General features: G+C 42.9%; 1 protein-coding gene across 3 annotated transcripts in view; it reads left to right on the top strand.

Annotated features, from left to right (window-relative positions):
• The window catches only part of TSHZ2 (teashirt zinc finger homeobox 2), a 437,572-nt gene that overhangs the window by 276,679 nt on the left and 140,733 nt on the right, over positions 1-20,160 (top strand). The window contains exon 3 of one of the 3 annotated variants that reach the window (XM_081832562.1): positions 16,355-16,941. The exons of the other annotated variants lie outside the window; for them this stretch is intronic. The gene's annotated coding sequence lies outside the window, so the exon portion shown is untranslated. Of the gene's footprint in view, positions 1-16,354; positions 16,942-20,160 lie in introns of those variants that run through there. 3 annotated transcript variants of the gene reach the window in all.

Here is a 20,160-nt window from a genome sequence, read left to right as displayed (position 1 = left end):
ACATGCCAGGTTCCTGAGGTGGGAAAGAGCTTCATGTGCTCAAATCATTATCTAGCACAGCACTCAGCTCACATGTTTTATCTCGGGACCAGAGAGTAAATACTTGAGGCTTTGTGGGACATATAGTATATATCGCACCTACTTGACTCTGACATTCCACCACAAAGCGACCACAGATAACACATAAATGAGTAGATGCAACTGAGCGCCAATAAAATTTTACTTACAGAAAGAGGTGGAGGGCTGGATTTGGCCCCGGGAGCTGCAGTTTGCCAGACTCTGGTCTAATAAGATGGTATCTCAGGTGCACGTTCCAGAAGCAGACCCTGGTATGAAGATTCTGACAAGTCATTTCTTAAGAGTGTGCTCCCAGAGGAAACCAATAAGAGGAGGGCAGAAAGCCAGGCAGGGGTGTGATTTCAGGAAAAGCCCCAGGCTCACCCTGGTCCCCCGGAGAGCTCAAGGAGGTTCACTGTGCCTCTGAGTTTGACCCCTCTGGAGGCAGGGGTTGGGCTCTGGTCCTCTGACCTCAGTCCGTCATTGGTGAAGAGCCATCCCAGATGGGGCACCAGCTTCAAGGCACTTCAGGCACCCGGCAGGTGCAGTCTGGGCATCCCCGGTAGCCATGGGCCACCCACGGAAGAGAGTTGCCCCTGTGCCTGTTAGAAGGGAAAACACGCAGAAGGCAGGAGCGAGGCACAATGATATAGTATAAGGGACTCAAAGGCATCACTACAGTGCTCTCTTCAGATGGGCTTCCCTGTGTCCATGTTCTCGCCCCATCTGAGAGTGGGGATGCGTCCCTGCAAAGCTCCCTCGTTACAGCAGGCAAATGACGTGACTCGCCTGCCTCAACACAGAAGTGCCACCTTCTTACATGAAGAGCAGTGCACACAGTGGCCGGTCAACCATTTTGCATTTATTCCTTCTGGTCTCCCGCCTGAAAGGGGCGGCTAGAAAGTGCATGGGGCTTGGTGCCAAAACTGAGCTCCAGTCCAAACTCAGGCACTTGTAAGTTGTGTCCCCCCCAGCAGGTTACCGACCCCTCTGAGGTCCAGTCGGTAAATATGAAGTGAGCGTTCTCTCTCTTGGAGCCCCTGTTCTGCCCTCCAGACTCAGCTTATAGTCAAACCTCAGTTTCCTTATCTCTAAAATGGGAATAACAATATCCCACTACAAGTCATCTGTGGTGAAGGTTAAATGACAAAAAGATAAGGAGGCTCCTAGCACGATGCACATAGTAGGTGCTCAGCCAATGTGGAAAGCTGTTTATCTGTGTCTCTGATGGCTCTCGAAAGCCTACTCTGTGTATTCTTGTGCTCTTTGGGTTACTCACTGAGCTTAGCCACAGACTTCTGGAGGCCTTTTGCCCTGTGCCCTGGACAAATCTTTCCCAGGACTCACCTGGGCCTTTTCTCGTAGTCACAGTGATCTCTCTCACTTGTTCAATCAACACATATTTATTGAGCACTTATTACGTGCCAAGCACCACTGAAGCCCCAAAGACACAGACTTCAGTAACAATGAGTTAACGTCGAATGAGCACGCTAACAGTGCTCTCTGATTTCATCCTCCCCTAATACCCAGAGGTAGGTTCCATGATGGGTCCCCATCTTGTAGGGGGGGAAAACTGAGTGTTACGAAGGTTATCATACAGTTAGGACGCAGCAGAACCAAAACTTGAATGTATTTTTGATAGACTCTAGCACTGCCAGAACATTTAGCACTGTCCTGATGCCCAAAGAAAATAAAGGCTAAGGCTTGCTTAGTGCGTACAGGGTCCAAGGCCTTTTAGACCCTTTATACGCCATCTCATTCTATCCTTTCCTGCAGCATGCCAGATGTGTCCCTGGGATCACCCCATTTTGCCAACAAGGTATCCAAAGTCCACAAAATTTAAGTCATTTCACCATCACCACACAGCCTTGACTTCGTGGAGCTGGGGTTGACACCCCAGATTTGTTTGATTCTAGGGCCTGGGGAGCAGCCTTCTACATTTTTTTTAAATTACCCCCTCCAAAAAAAAAAAGCAGAAATAAAATAATAAGAATGAACATATACTGTGAGCTCACTTTGTGCCAAATGCTGGGCTTAGCACTTCTCTTCTTTAGCTTCTTTAAGCTCGGACCCCCGTGGAGTAGGTGATATCCTTGTGCCCATTTTACAGATGAAGAAATGGAAAGGTAGCAAGGTGCACTCCCTGGCATAGGCCACGCAAGTGTTATGTGATAGGAGCAAAATGCGATCGCAGGTGGGCGCACCTCCCCAAGATCGCCATGATTCACCCTGCTCCCACTTCAAAAAGTTTCCTGAGCAGCTGCTCGTGGCCTGGTTCTTGGGGGACGAATAGCAGCCAGCACTCCCCTGCTCCTTATGAAGCAATGGGTGTGAGTGTAGCGTTGTGATGGGTTTGGAGTGAACAGAGGGGGCGGAGGGAAACCCAACATGCGTGTGGCCATCGCAGGGGCTCCGGGTCGAGTTCCTGGCCCAGCTGCCCAGCGCAGGGCTCCCTCCTTCTCCTTCCACTCCTTCCTTCATTCACAAGAGCTCGGCCACTTCCAACATGAGGCAAGTAGCTGGGGCGTGTTGAGAATGGAGTGTGTCTGTTCCGAGTTGCTTCTTGCATGTTGGACTGCCACCTCCATCTTAGTCATGCATGCCCATCTTTTTCAATCTAATGAACTCCAACCATCAGTGCAACTTAAGTTCGGCTGTCTGTTCGTGCATAGTTAATATTAAAAATGTACTAACAGTGTGGCTGAGAAATCAAATTATGCACATAAATATGCTGGCATAGCAGAGGCGGTGGCAGAAGCTGAAGTTAGCAAGTTAGCAACTAATGCCAGTTCACATTTGCAAATCTCCCGTCAATCTGTCATTAAACATGTTATCAAATGATGGTAAGTGTATGCTTCTTGCTTGCGTTGGTGAAGCCGATTCCCTATGTTGATGCGCATTAATGGGATAATACGCATTAACATAGTTGTGCTTGGATGAACACAAAACATTTTTTATCTGTCTCCGTTTGTTTCCCCCTGTGGCCCCCAAGTAAGTGTTTTGTGTTATCAAATTGCCAAAAAAAAAAAAAAAAAAAGGGAAAACATATTACTTTTAATTAGGAAACCTTGTTGGTGGTGGGGTTTTTTTCTTTCTAGCCCCCACCCCTCTATAATGCCTGTGTGTTGGCAATAAAAGAGACGGACAGAGGAAGACAGCGAGAGAGAGAGAGAGAGGAGCTCCACTGTCTTCTTTCAGTAAAACGATTAATGTCAGAAACTCAGAAGCTGGCAATTATGCTCTGTCTTAATGCACTGGCCTTTCATCTGGGGCCCTCGCTCTTGACAGGTCTGATCGTTTCAGTTCAGTGATATGAAAGGCAGCAGAGGAAATGATCGTAGACATCCCGGGTCCGTCACGAGGGCCAGCACTGAAATGCCGCCCTGGCTCTCTAGCCTGACGACGCTCAGTAGAGTCATAGGCGAGGGAGACAGATGGTGGCCCCGGGCACTGCCCAGACTTACGGATGTCACAGTGCTGAGTGGGGAAGACGAAACTACAACTGTTTTCCAAACTTGGGAACTGAGAAACTGTGCCAGCCCCCACAATGTGAGAAACAGTCTATTAAAAAGCCAAGCGATGTCCTTTTCCTCTGACGACTGGGCACCCACTCAATCACAGGGATAAACACAAATGTAGACATTGATTTCGTGTAGCAATATTGAGTTCGAAGTCTGTTATCCTGATGATCCAAGATATAACTGGATTCACTTCTGATCAGACTGAAAATTGAGAAATTCTTGAATGAACACTTAGACCTTCATGGCCCAAGCAGTGGGCCAGTTCAATATTTGAGAAGGGTTCTTATGCCCAACTTTCTTTGTGAAGTGATTATCGGAACATCAGGATTCTATCCTTTCACAAGAGATCTGCTAGCACCCCTTTGAGAGTTGATTCTTTCATTCATTCATCCATTCATTCATTCAACACAGACACGTTGGACACCTACTACGTGCAGAGAACACCATTGACCCAGGGAGCCATATGGATGTGATCCCTGCCCTCATGAAGCATATGGTATTTGGGGGAAACATATATATTTTTTTAAATCATAGCACAATAATTAATTGATTTCCACGATGAGAAGTGTAAGCAGAGGAGTATGGATTGCGATGCGTCGAACAGTTACCTCTCCAGCTCAGCAGAAAGCGTTCTTTGCCATTAATAATGCCAGAAGGTTATTGTGTTTGGCCTTCCTGGATTCTTGTTTACATGTGTTTTAAAATTAACATTGACTTCTTGCCATTTGGTTTGTTCCTAAGTGGGGTGAGCAGCTTATTAATGATTGGAATTATTGTTGCTGTTATGAATGTGCTAATTAAAAGAAAATTCTGTCATGCAACTTGGTGAGGCAAGCACGAACCTTTCTAGTTGGAGACGTCAAGACTGTGAATGTGGAGAGCAGAGTGTGAAATCGTAAAAAAAAGATGGAGTTCAGGATAAGGGAAAGAGTTCTCAAGATTCTTACCAACCTCTGTTGTAGATGACTTTGCAGGGCATTTCCCTACTCAGGACATGGAGAAAACCCACTTGTTTTTTGAGTGGGGATGTCACTTATTAATTTTCTTTGTCATAGGCTGGAAAGAGCCAACTCCTCTCAGACCTGATCCTTGGGGACATTTTGTCTTCCCCAAGTTCATTCAGATATGTAATACATCTGAACTAAAAATCAGGTGCCAGACTCTAGACTGGACACTGAGGATGCCAGTGTGACCATATACCACCCCTCCCTTGAGGGAAGCATGACATGGGGACAAGGAGAATGCACAATTTCATTGCCTGGGCATGAGTGCCATGATGGGGACCATACAGGTGCTCATGAGAGGGGCACTTAACCACATCAGTAGTAAGAAAAATTATTTTCTTTACATCATTGATAAGCATTTATTTAGCATATTCAATATACTCAACTTCATCAGAGACGAACATGGATATAATAATCAGAAGAGCTGATATATATTGAGAAATTATTTGGCACTTGACCTCCTCCAGTACAGACCCTGCATTCATCAGAACACCAGCCGGGGTCTGGCTCATGATGGATAGGCATTCCCGTGTGTGCTGACTTACTTCCCAAGAATTGTAATTCAGATGTTGGAGATGAAGGGGGAATAGGGAGGCAAGTGCAATGTACGGAGCATGCGTGTCTTCAGACCTGCCATGGATTCAGAAAAATGAAACTGAGCCCAGTACCCCTCACAGAGTGAGCAGCTGTTGCTTATCTGTTGACTATCCTAGAAGAGAAGATGTTACTTAATTGTCTACAAGGTTAGAAAACTTGCATCGAAACTGGCAGGGGGTTTGGGAAATATTAAAGAGTCACTCTGCCAGGGTGATGGTATTTTGGATTCCTTACTCTTCTAAAATTATTTCTACATGCTCATGTCACTTCGACAACAATTAAAATTCACAGTAGCTGATAGTAGAAGTCATTTTTTAATCAATATTTTTCTTATTTTACCTAAATTACTCAACCTGAATGAACCCTTAAAACTTTTCATGACTTTCCGCCATCTTTTTTCCTCCAAGGGTACTCCAAAATGAAAAATTTTATATTCTAACAAGGAATCTTTCAGATCTTCTCCCTTCATTTGTTAGAGCAGTCTGCAATCTTTCGTCTTCAAGCTCCCTTTTGTGTGGTCATCATAAAACTCCCTCCAGCCATTCCCAGGAGACCGGCCATAGGAAGCCATCATAAACATGATGTAAACATGATATAAAAAGCTGGCTTTAGGTTTGTAGATTTCTCCCAGTGTCAAAAGCAAGTTACTGGTGAATATGTTTTAGACTTACACTGTTGTTAAGATTTCTGTTAATAGAAACCTGTTTTTTCACAGCCATATTTTTTCCCAAAATCTTGGATAATGAATAGTCTTGGCGTCTTATCAACAGTGATCAAAAGGATCACTCATTTATCCATTTGACATATTGATTAGGTGCCTACTGTTGCCAGACACTGTAGCAGGTTCTGGAAATTCAACATTGAACAAAACAGAGACACATCTCTGCTTTCAGGAAGGTGACACTCTAGTGGGGGAAGACAGATCATAAAAAATATATGATAAGTATCACAAAAAAAGAGGGAGGGAGGTGAGTTTAGATAGGATGTTTAGGGAGAGCTTGGCTGAGGAGGGTACATCTGAATTGAGACCTGAATATATTGGAAGAGGAAGCCATGTGGAAATGTGGGGAGTTGGAACAAGTCAGGGCTGATAATCATAGCGACTAGAGAAGTCATAAGAGCAAGAATTCCATGATCAGAGAATCATTGAAAATTGAAATGATCGAAAATGTTGCAGTAAGAAAGACCATTAATTACAATCAGGGACCCAAAAGGTGATGAAATCTAAGAATTTTCTACATTGCTATTCTTAGACTATATCTTCTGATTGTGTGTTCTAGAAATTATGTGAGGAGTTACAGATGACCTGAGAGTGATTATTTTTTAATCTTGAGGATTAGTTGCCACAGTGTAAAAATGAGAGAAATTTACTTAGAAAACCAGATTTTCAGCTTCTCTTGAAAAATTGGAAAAACTGGAGCACTGGCTTGTTCAGTCAGTTAAGCGTCTAACTTGTGATTTCGGCTCAGGTCATGATCTCAGGGTCGTGAGATCAAGCCCTGCATCCTGCTCCACGCTCAGCAGGGAGTCTGCTTGAGGATTCTCTCTCTCCCTCTGCCTTTCCCCCCCAAAAGAATAAGTAAATAAATCTTAAAAAAAAAAAAGAAAAATTGGAAAAATTGTCAAAGGTGGTCCCACATTTCCACATGGAATTAGTTGGAACGAAAGAACATCATTCCTTTCAGACAGGATACACACTCTTCATTTTACCCCAGTCCCCACAACTTCCCACTACCTTGCACCAACCCACAGCATTCATTTATATTTTTTTGCGTAGCTTCTATAAGCTTTTAAGATTGTGACTACAATTTTACAGGTTTACCTTAACACTTACTGCTCATTTGGGTGGATATGTGATTATTCAAACGTTACCTTACATCTATCACTGAGCTTAGAAGTCCTCTGAACCAAGAGCTAAACTATTTGTTTATTTAACAAGCATTCATGTCGACTGTGAAATGTAATGTCCTAGAAAATAGATGGTCAGAATTAAAAGACGCAGACCCTCTTCTCATGGAGCTCATTGCTTATTGGGGAATAAAAATATAATTATAATAATGTACTCCATAATTTTTATAGCTATTCTTTTTAAAAATTTTAATCCCAATACAGTTAACATACAGTGTTACATTAGTTTCAGATGTACAATATAGTGACTCAGCAATTCTATATATTCCTCAGTGCTCATTATGAGAAGTGTGCTCTTCATCCCCATCACCTATTTCACCCATCCCCCACCGCCCTGCCCTCTGGCCACCACCAATCTGTTCTCTACAGTTAAGAGTCTGTTTTTCAGTTTGCCTCTTTTTTCCTTTTTTCATTTGTTTTGTTTCTTAAATTCCACATATGAGCAAAATCATATGGTATTTGTCTTTCTCTGACTGACTTATTTCGCTTACCCTCTAGACCCATCCATGTCATTGCAAATGGAAAGAGTTCATTCCTTTTCATGGCTGAGTAATATTCCATGGTATACATATAGCACCTCTTCTTTATCTTTGATGGACTCTTCGGCTGTTTCCATAATCTGGCTATTGTAAATAACGTTGCAATAGACATAGGGGTGCGTATGTTTTTTAAAATTAGTGTTTTTATATTCTTTGAATAAATACTTAGTAGTGTGATTACTGGATCATACAGTAATTCTATTTAATTTTTTGAGGAACCAACGTACTGTTTTCCACAGTGACTACACCAGTTAGCACTCCCACGAACAGTGCATGAGGGTTCCTTTTTCTTAACATCCTCATCAACACTTGTTGTTTCTCGTGTTTTTTATTTTAGCCATGTCCAAAGCAATCTACAGATTTAATGCAATCCCTATCAAAATACCAACAGCATTTTTCACAGAATCAAAATCGACAATCCCAAAATGTATTTGGAACCACAAAAGACCCTGAATAGCCAAAGCAATCTTGCAAAAGAAAAACAAAGCTGGAGGCATCACAATTTCAGGCTTCAAGTTATGCTAGAAATCTATAGTCATCAAAATAGTATGGTAGAGGCACAAAAATATACTCCATAATTTTAAAGTGCTTTTCACATATTCATAGCACTCTGAGATCTGTTACCTCATTGGGTCTCCTCAGCAATCTGGGAGGGAGGAAACAACATTATTGGTTTTATCGTTGGTAGATGCAGAAAGATAGGTACAGAGAAGTGGATATGTGTGTCCAAGATGACAGGCACCAGTGTCAAAGCCAAGATTAGAGCTATAATTGATGTCCATTCTCAAAAGGTTCTGGGTTGCTAATCGGAATCTGCGAAGTGCGATTTTTCATCAGGGGTCAACAAACCCAGCCCACACTTGTTTTTGTAAATAAGTTTTACTGGAACACAGCCATGCTATTTGTTTACAAATTATCTATGGTGGCTTTCCTGTTCTAACAACAAAATTGAGTGAATGTGAAAGAGACGATATGGCCCACAAAACCTAAAACCTTTACTACCTGTCCCTTAACAGAAAAAGATTGTCAATCCTTGCCCTACGTGGTAAATGCTTGGTAGGGGTAGGGGTGAGGAGATGGGGGAAGGCTACATTGCCATGCCCCCCTCCCAAGAACTTGAAAATTGAAGGGATGATCACCAATCCATGGTGGGGGAAGTTGACCACCCCTAAACATACCAGTCAGAAATGCTAAGAGCAAAATTAGGGGTTCAGTTGGGATACTCAGTTGTACATCATGAATCTACACCAGCTAACAGTTAAAAAAAATGCATTAAATGTTATGACATGGCTCATGAAATCACCGCATGGTCCAGAGAATCAGAGGTGAAGGCCATGCAGCCAGGACCCATGTCCAGATTACAGCCAAGCCTGAGCCAGCCATGCCTGCACCAGCAACGCACATAGACGCCTATCCCGTGCTGCCTGCACAGGACACTTGACCTTGAACCACCTGCCTCTGAAGCACAGGTAGTTTCTACACAGTCAGAATAGAGGCTGCCCTGAGCCAGCTTCCTCACAATGTACCTTCTGACTCAGAGCCTTCCACTGGTGCATCGGATGAGTGGCCGCTGGGTCCTGTGCCTACATATTAGTTGCAAGAGAAACTGGGAGGCAAGGTCTTGATTTCTGTCTTGAAGAATACCTTCCTTCCAATCAAATTATTGAGGCGTTGACACTGTGGCACAGACTATGTTCTTAATGTTTGAAGAGGAAAATATACATCACAGAAATAGGGTTAGAATAACATTTTTTAAGAAAAAAAAAAAAAAAGAACAGATTTGGAATTTTCATCAGGGTGCAACCAAACTCATCTTGGGAAAGGATATCTTTGACCACTGGACATTGAGTGTCTGGCCTGTGATGGAAAACATCTCGTTTATCACCATCTTAATAGTAATAAGTACTAATTACTGAGGCTTTGGGTGCATTCGGCTAGGAGGTGAGCATGATTATTGTCCACATATTACAGATGATCATGCTGAAACTGGGTGGGCTGGTAGGTCTACACTTGCAGATGATAGAAGAGATTTCAGTCTGGAGCGATGTGTACCTTAAACCTTCGCCCTGGCAAGGAGGAAATTTGTGTCCATTACTTTGGAGCATTTCTGCATCCAGTAGCAAAGCAACCAGGATGGCCTCTCTGGCCTCTCACGAGCTCTTGCTGACAGCCATCTGAGCTATATCCCCTGGCCAATCAATAAACATAAGCCACTCTCTGGCTAGAATTTGCTTTCCCACGCTGCATGTGGACTCATAGTAGCTGCACTACTCAGGACAGGAGCTGATGACTTATTGAGAGTGTACGTTACGTCAGGTTCCGTAGCATGAGCTTACTTACACTCCTCAAAAACCCTCCTGTCATTTTCATATTGGGACTGAGTTGTAGAGAGCTGACATGATTTGGCCAAGGTCACACAGCTACTAAGTGGCAGAGCTGGAATCAAAGCCCCATGCCTCTAGGGATGTGATCATCCTCCTATGTGTCCCCTCGCGGAATTAGGGACACCTTTGGTTCAGGCCTCGTTCTTAGCATTTGGGGCATCCACAGTCAGCGAGACTTTAATTAGGTAGGTAGGTAGGTAGGTAGTTTTAATGATATAAGAATCACCCCCCAAAACAAGAGCAAGGACTTGAAATTCTCATCCATCTCCACAAAGCTCGTGTTCTTTAGTGCTAACTAGATGAGCATTTTTCATCTCTGTGGCATTTCTCTACTTTTTCCATATAAATTAATACATAGGAATTCCAGAATAAACTTGGACTCCTGCCCCTTGCCGGAAACAGGAGGCTGATCAGTCTTGGAGGCTGTTCACCATGAATGGGCACTGTTGAGAGGTATGAAGGGAACAGTCTGGAACCAGACTGCCTGGTTCTGGATCCTACTCTGCCAGTTACCAGGTATGTGCTCAACGGTATGCTGGCAAATGGTTTAATGACTGACTTCCCAAGGAAAACAAGCCTTGATCCATAGTGTTTAATTTCTGTGGTGTAAGTGATCTCACTGTGGGAAGAGACGTGCACAGTCGGCTCCCATGAGCTCCGTGAGCTGGAACAAGTTGGGTCTAAGCATGCTGGCCAGTCTCTTAGTCTCTCTAAGGCAAAAGGCGAGGATCTACCTCCAGGTTTCTCAAAAGGATTAATGAATAATGTGGGGAAGCTGTTAGCACTGCCTCGCACTGTGGTAGACTTTCACTCAAGGGCATTATTACTAGCTGGGATTCTGTTGGATCCGTAGATCCCCAAAGCTTTCTGCCTCAATTTTATTATCTTCAAAATAGTAAGAGAATACTTTCCCTGCCTCTTTTCACAGTATTGTAAAGATCAAGTGAAATAATCTACATCAACTGCTTTGGAAGGTTACAAGCTTATAAAAAAAAAGAGTAATTTTATTAAAATCAAATCAAAACCCAGAGAATGAACTTCTGCTAGGCAAAAATTATACAACTGAGTCATAATTTTTAGTTATTTTTCTCACTCTTGTTTTTCTTGAGCTTTCAGGCTCTCCTCAGGTCCTGGTGCTAATTCTCATTTAGAAGCTGTTGAATTGAGAGAGGTCTTGAGATTCACCAGTTCGGTGAAACATTCAGTCCATCAAGAGGTTCTGAGAGTCTTTGGGGTTTAAATCCTTTTCATCTTTTAGCCCTCAATCCTCTAATCCTTGTTGTGGGGAATCTTCAATTATCCCTGTTTTTAGTCTTTATTTCTCAACGTTCCCTTTGAAAAGCAGGATATCCTTCATTTCTTAAAAGATGAAGGCAGTAGCAAGCCTTCAACAATACCACATTGGTTGCATAAAGAAGCCTGTCATGTCTGTTCCTTGAGGCTCCAATGGGGCCTTCTCTTAGAATTTGCTAGACTCTTCGCTCAGCCCTCTCTGTGATCTTGAAGAATGCAGTATTTAGACTAGGATCTTGGCATTTTCCACTCAGCACACTTCTGCTTAGTCACTGGGCTTGGGTTTTGTCTCCGTTCCTCCATTTGCAAATAGAAATGCTTGATTAATGCTTTGCCAACCCAAATTCATAGACTAACACTAATGGTCACAGATCGTTTCCATTCACAGGCATAGCCAGACCTCTGGATTGTAGGGCAGGACAGCAGTTATGAGCATGTGTTCAGCAATTCAAAATCCTGCAGTTCCAATCTTGACCCTACAACCTGCTGGATGTGAATTATGGGTAAACCACTTAAACTTTCTGCATCTCAGTTTTTCCTATAAGAATGTGAAGAAGAAGAAGAAGACCTACAACAAGGTGTAGTCCAGAAAGTTCAATGAGTTAATACATATATAAAGGGTTTAGAATATGTCCTAGCTAACACTAAAGAAAAAAGAGGGGAGCCTGGGTGGCTCAGTCGGTTAAGTGTCTGACACTTGGTGTTGGCTCAGGTCATGATCTCAGGGTTCCTGAGATCTAACCCTGCGTCGGGCTCCACACTCAACTTGGAGTCTGCTTTTCCTTCTCTCTCTGCTCCTTTCCCCCCTGCTCATCTGCTTTCTCTCTCTCTTTCTCTTTCTCTCTCTCTCAAATAAATAAGTAAATAAAATTTTTTTTTTAAAAAAAGAGAGCTTTAGCTATTATCACCATAAAGCAATGCTTCCCTAATTTCACTCAAGTGAAATTCATACTTCTTGCCATATCTGCATACCCTTTGGGCTCTTATTTACTTATTTAAATACTTTTATTAAAGAGGAAATTTAGGGGTGCCTGGGTGGCTCAGTCGTTAATCGTCTACCTTCAGCTCCGGTCAAGATCCCAGGGTCCTGGGATCGAGCCCCGCATCTGGCTCCCTGCTCAGCAGAAAGGCTGCTTCTCCCTCTCCCACTCCCCCTGCTTGTGTTCCCTTTCTTGCTGTGTCTCTCTCTGTCAAATAAATAAGTAAAATCTTTAAAAAAAATAAAAAATAAAGAGCTAATTTAATTAATCATTAACCTAGGTTGAAAACCAGTATCACTTGCCAAAAAAAAAAAAAAGGCGCTAATGGCAAAAAATAGATAGATAGACAGACAGACAGAAAGACAACTAAACAATGTTTTTACATCTGACCAGACCCTGATGCCTGCCTAAGTCTTGAAGGTAAGCTCTGCTCTGCCTTTGTTGTGGTAAAGGTTAGAAAGTGTTAGTGAGGGGTTAAATCCTTGAACTTGACCCTTGAACTGAGACTTTCTTCTTGGGAAGGAGTTAGAAGAAAATCTAAAAGAGAACTGCCTTTCACTCTATAGTTCTGGTTTTTATTGCTCAGTTGATGTCCCTCCTAAAGCTTCTCACACATACCCAATGATGCGCACCCCATGGTTTGGTTAAGATGGGGCTGTGGGATCCATTACCACCCAGGTCCATGATGACGGCAACAAACTCCAAGTACTTTGATGAATATTATTCTTGAGGACTTTCTCCTCTCAAGCCAGTTCTCGTTATCCAGATGTCCCCTCTCGAATTAAAAAAAAAAAAAAATGGTTTGCTTTCTTCCTCAGTTCTTCAGATCGAGGTCTGGGTTCACATCTTCTCTGAAGTCCAGAGATTGATGTCTCATTGGGGAATTTGGAATTTGCTCTAGGCTTCCCCATGCTGAGCAGCCCACCTCCTGACTCAAAAGAAAAGATCAGACATCAGTGTGTGTTAGAGGAATGGTGTGATCATGTAGTTTAGTTGCCCTAAAGTTTTACGATTAAAAGACTACAAACTATCTTATAGCATGGTCACCCAACATGCAATATGCCCGCAGTTTCCAGTATTTAAGAATTAAGCTCCTTCAAATTAAGCACTGCATGGTGATCTCCCACATCAGTTGGTAAGGCACATCCATGATGGGGAAGGAGCTGTGTAAACAGTGGGGCCAGCTGGACTAGCACTTCCAGGGATAGCTCATCTCCAGTCCTTCCCTCCCACATTCCCTGTTTCTGAAAACACAGGCTCTGAACTATCTTTGCCCTTTATCATAACTCAAGTTTGTTCTGTTCCTCCTTGGTCTGAGGTTAAAGCCATCTTCCTAGAAACTCCTTTATAATCCTGGCCCAAGGTTAAGGTTAAAGTGATACAAACACAGAAATACAGCTCTTATCTTCCCCTGTTCAAGGCAATTGCAAGTTTTGCGTAGTCACCCAAGTTTCTCATGCAAGCTTGGAATTTCTCCCCTCCAAGCAAACTAAATGAGATGACACAAGTTTGAGAATTTCTGCAGGGCCAAGGACCCCACTGCAAAATGGACTTCAGAGTCTGCTCATTATAGAGATGAGAAAAATAAAGCACAAAGAGGAAATTATTTGCTCAAAGCAAATCCAGGGTCTTGATTCCCAATCAGACAACTCAAAGACAGAGAAAGGCACATGATATTAGCATCCCCCTCACAACACCCTGTGACCCCTAATCATTTAGTGACACTGTCAGCTTATATCACCTTATCTCAAGAGTTAGCATGTTTGGGCGCCTGGGTGGCTCAGTCGTTAAGCATCTGCCTTTGGCTCAGGTCATGATCCCAGGGTCCTGGGATGAAGCCCCGCATCGGGCTTGCTGCTCCACAAGAAGCCTGCTTCTCCCTCTCCCACTCCCCCTGCTTGTGTTCCCTCTCTCGCTGTGTCTCATTGTCAAATAAATAAATAAAATCTTTAAAAAAAACAAAAAAAGAGTTACCATGTTCTTATAATCTCCTCCCAGTACAACAGGATTCAGTATACTTCAGGAAATAGCAAGAGGAATGATGTCAGGAAATAAATTCACTATGAATGATAAAACCTCATATTCAGAAATTTTAGGGCAAAATAATTCAATGAAAAAAGCCATAGAGTCTTGATACAATTTCTGATCCATTGACTACAGTATTACTTGGGCAAGTCATTGCCAAGAACTAGCAGTTTCACTATCTGAGTTTGAATCTAGGTCCTATTACTTAATAACTGTGTCACCTTGAGCAAGACATAACTTATCCAAGCCCCTGTTTACTCGTCTATCAAATGGAGACCGAAACAGGATCTACTTCCTAAGGCTATTGTGTGAAGTAAATGTTACCATCAGATCTGTGCCTGACACACTGAAAACACTAAATAAATATTGCCTGTAATTATCATGTGACCTATTTAAATATCCATCAACCCTGGATCATCTACTGTAGAATTTAATGGCCTCCTCTGTATATGAGAGGACTGGCAATGAAATTATACGAAATGTTAAACCTAATTCTTGTTCTCTTCTTCCTAGACAAGCAAGTAGGAGAAATCCTGTAGCCATAAAGGGACCCCTTACATGAATGGGGCTCCAGTTCTATTTCTCCAGCCTCTGGCCACCATGGTCCCATCATGGGTGATCTTCCTCCTTAGAGTGTCTTTCACCCCCAAATCTGTAACACCCTTTTTTCTTCCAATTAGAAGAGCATTTATACATTCATACAGACAAGGGTTTTTTTCAGAACCCACCACATGCCAGGTACTCTGCTGTGCACGAAGACATTAGTGGTAAACAAAAGAAGCTCTCGTGTTCTCACATTCTAGAGGAAAGAGGCAGAAAAATCAACAAGTCAACAAACGCACACACAAGATCATTTCTAGATGATCTAGAGCAGTGCCATGGCGAGATGGAGAGTAGTAAGTGGCATGCGTTAGGGTGTGAGTTGAGTGCATGGGCTATCTTGGTAGGGTCATCAGGGGAGCATCTGAAGAGGCGAGCCTTTTGCTGAGACATAAGTCAGTAGAAAGTACTGGCTTCAGAGATCTGGGGAAGGAATGTGCCAGGCACAGGCACCAAGCAAGTCTCTGTTACAAGAAAGAGCTTGGCTTGTTTGAGAAACAGAAAATAGAGCAAGAGTTGGGGTGAGGAGGGTGAGGCTGGGAGCTGGGCAGGTGCCTGAGGGCAGAGTCATGCAGGTTGCTCAGAGGGAGGCAACAGCAAGTCATCCGAGAGATGCGAGCCTGGGGGGCACGGCTTCTGACTGACCCTCGGAAAGCATACGTCCAGAGGTAACTGAGCGAGGGCAAGAATGGTATAGCGCAGCTCAGAATCCAGGCTCTCTTCTCTCAAAGTCAAATAAATAAATTGCATGTTTTTGTCCTTAAAATGGATTGCTTACAAATTATTTGTAACACCCCTGATAACTATCCAACACTTACTTTTGTCTCATTCTTAAGCGGTATATGATGTGCCTCTGTCAAGATGAGAACCTGTATATCCCAAAAGGGTTTGTGGGAGTCACTTTTTGGCTTATAAACAGACTCTAAGAGGCTTCCAATGCCTGTGAACTGCCCAATCCCACCAGTCAGTGCTGAAGTCATCCCAGAGTGGGCAGGGAAACTTGGAGCCTGGGCATCATCTTTTCCTGGGCGAGCCCCCAACTGAAAAGATGATGGACAGCTAACTACACCCCATCTGCTTCATTAAAGAGATCCGCCATACCCTATTTTATGACAGAACTGGGGTGTTTGAACACAATTTGAAATAGTCACACTAACAAGGTCAAGTAAAATTGAGGGAGCTAATCAGATAATTCACATCCCTCCTCCCAAGATTTTACATCAAATAACTTAAACTGCTATTTCCCTTAAATTATAATTTCCACATAATGCATTAAGTCCTCCATAATTATGATACATAGGTCCCACATAAAAATATATTCCGCATAGATATCATAGATCTGATTGCCTTTTAAAAAAACATTTTATTATAGAATAGGTTAATAGGTTTCTTCTTTATTTTGCTCCTTTAAAAATGTGTGCTATTTTTATTTTTTGTCTCATGCAGGACTACTCTACTCCTTTTGTCATTTTTGTTGCTGACATTGTCTTTTTAGCATGTTTTTAATTCCAAGTCGAACCGATTATTCTCCACCCCACCCCTGCGCAGTTTTGCCTCTTGATTCTCCCAGTTGTTATACAATGAGTCAGCCCAGTTTAGCTCTATGTATGGAGCCCCAGTGGAGAAGCCGTCCTTGGCCTTTGACAGAACTCAGCAAGCAAGCTCTCAACAACGAAGTTTGAGTTTTGGCCGTGCGTCCTTATTTGCTGGTAAGCATCGAAGAATTTAATTAGGTGGCTACAACTGGAGAGTTCTTACTCGGACAATTCATTTTGCCCCATAATCTCCAGATGCCAGGGCTTCTCAACGATCTACAGAGCTCACAGAGGACGACTCATTGCCCGATGTGATTGCTTAGTTTTATCCTCGAAAACTTAAAAACCTTAAGAAGTACAATAAAATAGAATTTAAAAAATGAAACACAGGCATGTTTTCCTCTCCGGGGTGTATCTTCTTTACTTCCTCCGTGCTGTTCGTCTAATTCTCTGCCAGGGGAGTTCAGCTGTAACCCAGCCATCACGCAAAAACGTGCCAAAGACACTTGCGAATCAAGTGTGCATTTCTCCCAACAACAAAGCCAGCAATTTTCAGATTTTCGTTAAGTACAGCCCCCAGCGAACCCTCACTACCTGTTTTAGTAACTTCCCACAGACTTTCACATTTTGGAAGATTCTGTAGCATTGTTTCATGATGATCTTTAGGAGAGAGAGCGTGGGGAAAAAAAAAAAAGGCATAGCAAATGTCAAACCTCAGGATGTATTCAAGGGGCCTTCAAGTCAGTACCAATTCAGGATCCGAAAAATCACTAAAGCACTTACATCCCAATGTATGCCTTTTAAGGTCAGAAATATAAAATCATTCAGGACATCTTGTTCTGTTCGAGGTCCTTTTCATTTTCCCATCCTAATGGCAGTTGCTCAAACTTCTTGAGAAAGGCAACTTTTGATGCTCACTTGCAAGAGATTTTCTTGACAAAAGATTTGAAGTGTTCGTGTTTTCTTTCTTTTCTTCTTCTCTCTCTCTTTTTAATCTGAAACTTAATATTTTTGGTCTCTCCTATATAAGATACAATGAGTTATTCCTCCCCACACCCTTTTTCTTTTAAAATGAGTGGCGTCTGCCTGTGTCCGTATGATTTTGGCGAGTGAGTGAATATAATTAGCCTCAGATCAGCTCAACACATCAGTCAACGTCATTAACTGGGCAAACATTCTAATTTCAAGTTCGCTTCTGAGAGTCTAACTGTTGAAACCATACAGCTTCGGCCAGATCTCTTTGGGGATTTGCAGAGAAGGCAAGAAAGAGACAAAGGGTCAAGATTGGTCATTTGTCCTCATTTCATCCCAGGGGAAGGTGTAGTGGATTTGTTTTTGTGGATGACACAACCCTAAGGGTAGGAGGACTGTAGACAGTGATTTCCAAGAGGGAAAAAGAAAGAAATATTAGAAACAATATCACATAGCAGATAGAATATGCACCTCAAAATCACCGAGGCTGAGCTCAAATTCTTTCTCAAGGGCTGTGTGACCTTCAGCAGGCCACTTAACCTCTCTGAGTCTTATTTTCCTCAACTGTAAAATGAAGATTACAAAATACCTACCCTACCAGTTTACCAGGATATGAAACATTCGGCAACGATCAGGGGCCTGGCTGGTCCAGTTGGTGGAGCATGTGACTCTTGATCTCAGAATTATGAGTTTGAGCCCCATGTTGGGTGGAGAGATCACTTTAAAAAAAAAAAATCAGTAACGATATTCTCAGGATGCAGTCGTAAATTCTCAATAAATGTTAGTCTCCGTCCATCCTCCAAGTGAAACAAAGGTTTGAATATTTATACTCGTGGAAAACACTTCAACCAGGTGCCACAGAAACAAGACAATAAGGAGATCCCATGCCACCTCAGCAATAACAGATGAGGGTTTGCAAAAAACGACATTCTGTTCAGAGGGTGCTCCTTCCCTTTACACCGTTCCTTAGTTGCTTGGCAACTTTCCTCCAGTCATCCTGAAAAGCACAGGGCCCCTTTCAACTCCCCACATCCGGATTTTTTTTTTTTTAAGAAGGAGGCTTCTATTAGGAGAAAATTCACCTTTGTGGCAGTGCCATTTGAGGGAAGAAAAATATACGTTTTAAAAAGCACCGCAGCCAAAACGAATACATCTCTCATTGAGTACTCGGCGATGAGATGATCATAATATTTAAATCAGTTTTGAGAACTTTTCCTTCAAAAGGAAAAGGGGGGAAATCCACTCGTTGACTACCCAGGGAGGCCAGGGGGGAGCTCAGTTACCATAGAGATTTCATGCTGGCAAATGGTGTTGGGGAGCAGATTGGTGTCTGTTAATTTTTTTTTTTTAATTTGTAATTTATGTGTGTTGGCTCATTCTCTGAGCCAGTCCAGATTTTCCTGTTTACCTGCCATTCCATGTGATGCAAGTGAGGGATGACAGTTCCACGATTGAGCCCCGCCTTCAATTTGTAAACATTATTGAGGGTCAGGAGGACAGGGGAAAGCACATGGAGAGGCCCCCCGCACTTGGTTTTTGCCTGATGATGGCAAAGCCTTGGGGAGATGATGCAGGGATTGCCGGAAGGAAAGAAGAAACTTGCAAAATTCTCAACAATAATCTAGATAGTTCCAAGACCCATTCTGGTCTTTAAAAAATCTGGTTTCTAGAACCTCTTTAATGACTAATTATGATTCTTTGGTGAATGCAGAAAATAAATAAATAAATAAGAGGGCAGTCTGTCTGTCTTACCCTATCACCCTGCGGCAAACACAGTCCTTGAAAATAAATTGTATTTGCTGCCTACACAGCTAAGTAATCGTCTTTCCCCCAGTGCCTGGGTGCCGGGTGGGATGTTCCTGGTGTTTTTTTGAGCCTTGTTCACTTCCCTAGGATTAGGCCACTGGAAAACGTCAGCCCTCCCGGCGATTACGTCTACGTCGAGACAGTGCCGTATTAGCAAGAAGAGAGTAAGGAGATTAATCCTTTTTAGACACCATCCTTTAGTCTCAGTGAGCCATGGACTAGGAAAGGCAAACCTTCGAGATGGGCTTCAGTTGGATGTCAACTAATAAATACTCATTTCCATAAAATTTAAATGAACCCAGTAAAATCTACCTCTTGCTGTGCAGGAACCCCATCTCATTACTCAAAATAGCAGCAATGTAATTATTGGAAACCACACCCTCCACACCGAGGTAGTGAAGTCATAGCAAATTTGCACACACCCGGGCCCCGCCATGGAAAGAAGTAGCTGGAATGCTGCGGGTTCCTTCCGCTGTAGGCCATACCCTCCTTCCAACTACATGTACCTGATAAAATGATAATTGTCAAATGCAGGGCTGCATTTTGATTAGCCGAAAGACACAGCAAAGATTTCTTTTTCTTTCAGCACACAGAGGCAACTGCCCAAGTACTTAAATACATAAACACTGCATGTGCAGCTGAAGAAAATGCCGAACTTTAGACGCCCACAGAGATGGACTGATTTACCACCCCGGCTGAGTTTTGCATCCTCTTTGCATTTTAAATGACCTTTAAGCAATGACGAGGTCTGTCTTGTTAAGACTTAATTACTTAATTAGAGAAGCCGTTTTTCAGTAGACAAATATTTCCCTAAAAAACCCATCTTTTAGGGCGCCTGGGTGGCTCAGTTGGTTAAGCGACTGCCTTCGGCTCAGGTCATGGTCCTGGAGTCCCGGGATCGAGTCCCGCATCGGGCTCCCTGCTCGGCAGGGAGTCTGC

This window comes from Leptonychotes weddellii, chromosome 10 (assembly GCF_054177405.1).
Source record: "Leptonychotes weddellii isolate Sample4059 chromosome 10, ASM5417740v2, whole genome shotgun sequence".
NCBI classification, from domain to species: domain Eukaryota; kingdom Metazoa; phylum Chordata; class Mammalia; order Carnivora; family Phocidae; genus Leptonychotes; species Leptonychotes weddellii.
Note: the sequence above shows the minus strand (reverse complement) of the source record. Positions and strands in the feature narration are given on the sequence as shown.